The sequence below is a fragment of the Apium graveolens genome, chromosome 4, assembly GCF_009905375.1.
Source record: "Apium graveolens cultivar Ventura chromosome 4, ASM990537v1, whole genome shotgun sequence".
Classification (NCBI taxonomy): Eukaryota; Viridiplantae; Streptophyta; class Magnoliopsida; order Apiales; family Apiaceae; genus Apium; species Apium graveolens.
Window position 1 is genome coordinate 68450137 of NC_133650.1, and position 1564 is coordinate 68451700.

Here is a 1564-nt window from a genome sequence, read left to right on the forward strand (position 1 = left end):
TTCTGGTCCTTACAGTGAAAGAGACTCCGAATCTTCGGATGATGAAGTGGCCCCGAGAAGGAGGCGTCCCGGAAAAGAGCCAATGGCCGATGGAAGGCAACGCCCCCAAAGCACCCCAGGGGCGAATCCTCAAGAAGTGCAGGAAAGGATCAGGGCTCATGAGGCTGAAATCCAAAGGCTGAGGCGTGATTTGGAGGCTCACTAGGCCACCAGGCCCCCGATACCTCTTAGGGGGAGAAATCCTCCTCCTGTCATAGACCTGGATGGTCCGGTAAGAAGAAGGGCTGCTGTCCCAAGAACTGATCCAAGCAATCTCCTTCCCCTTGGAGATCCTGATGATCCAACTCCACCCTTCACAGAAGAAATAATGAATGCCCATATCTCGAGGAAATTCAAGATGCCCACTATCAAAGCCTATGATGGCACGGGAGACCCCGCTAATCATGTTAGGACATTCTCTAATGCACTGCTGCTGCAACCCGTGAATGATGCTATAAAGTGGCGGGCCTTCCCTCAAACCCTGTCGGGTATGGCTCAAAGATGGTACAGTCGCCTGCCCCCAAATTCTATTGGATCGTTCAGAGAATTAAGTCAGGCTTTTATTAAGCAATTCATCAGTGGAAGAGTCCATGAGAAAAGTTCAGCATCCCTTATGAGTCTTGTGCAGGGAGCTAAGGAATCCTTGAGAGATTACCTGAATCGTTTTACAAAGGAGGCTTTAAAAGTCCCAGACCTTGATGATAAGGTAGCCATGATAGCACTACAACAAGGAACCAGGGATGAGTTTTTCAAGATGTCCTTGGCCAAACGTCCCCCTGAAAACATGTTGCAACTCCAAGAGAGGGCAGGGAAGTATATCAAGGTTGAAGAAAGCATGAGGAAGACCGTAGTAAGTAATGAGCCCACTGGAGGCAAGAAGCGAAAAACTGATTTAGAATATATTGCAAAGGACAAATATCCTAGAACCGAACAAAACCCTGATTCAACCCCCAAGAAGGGAGGACCTGGGCAAAAGTTCACTGAATACGCTAAGCTTAATGCTCCTAGAAGTCAGATTTTGATGGAGATTGAGAAAGACAGAGATGTTCGCTGGCCTAAGCCCTTGAAGGCTGATCCCGCCAAGCTAGATAAGAGCAAGTATTGCAGGTTTCACAAAGATGTTGGCCATGACACCGATGAGTGCAGGCAATTGAAAGATGAAATTGAGTTCCTCATTCGAAAAGGAAGATTGAACAAATACACTGGAGAAGGAGGGGATAAGAATAATAATGGAAGGAAGAACTTTGAGGATCGTAGGAGGGACCAAGACGATCAGGGGCGAAACCCCCAGCCTAGAGGACCAGTTATAAACACCATTTATAGAGGGCCGAGACCTCGAGGGCCTGTGATAAACACGATCTTTGGAGGTCCAACTGCTGCTGGATTGTCCAAAAATTCCAGAAAGGCATATACTAGAGAGGTTATGCATATTGTTGGAGAAGCCCCGAAGAGGGCCAGGACAGAAGTAACATTGGCTTTTGATGATTCCGACCTAGAGGGTGTGAAGTTTCCCCATGATGACCCG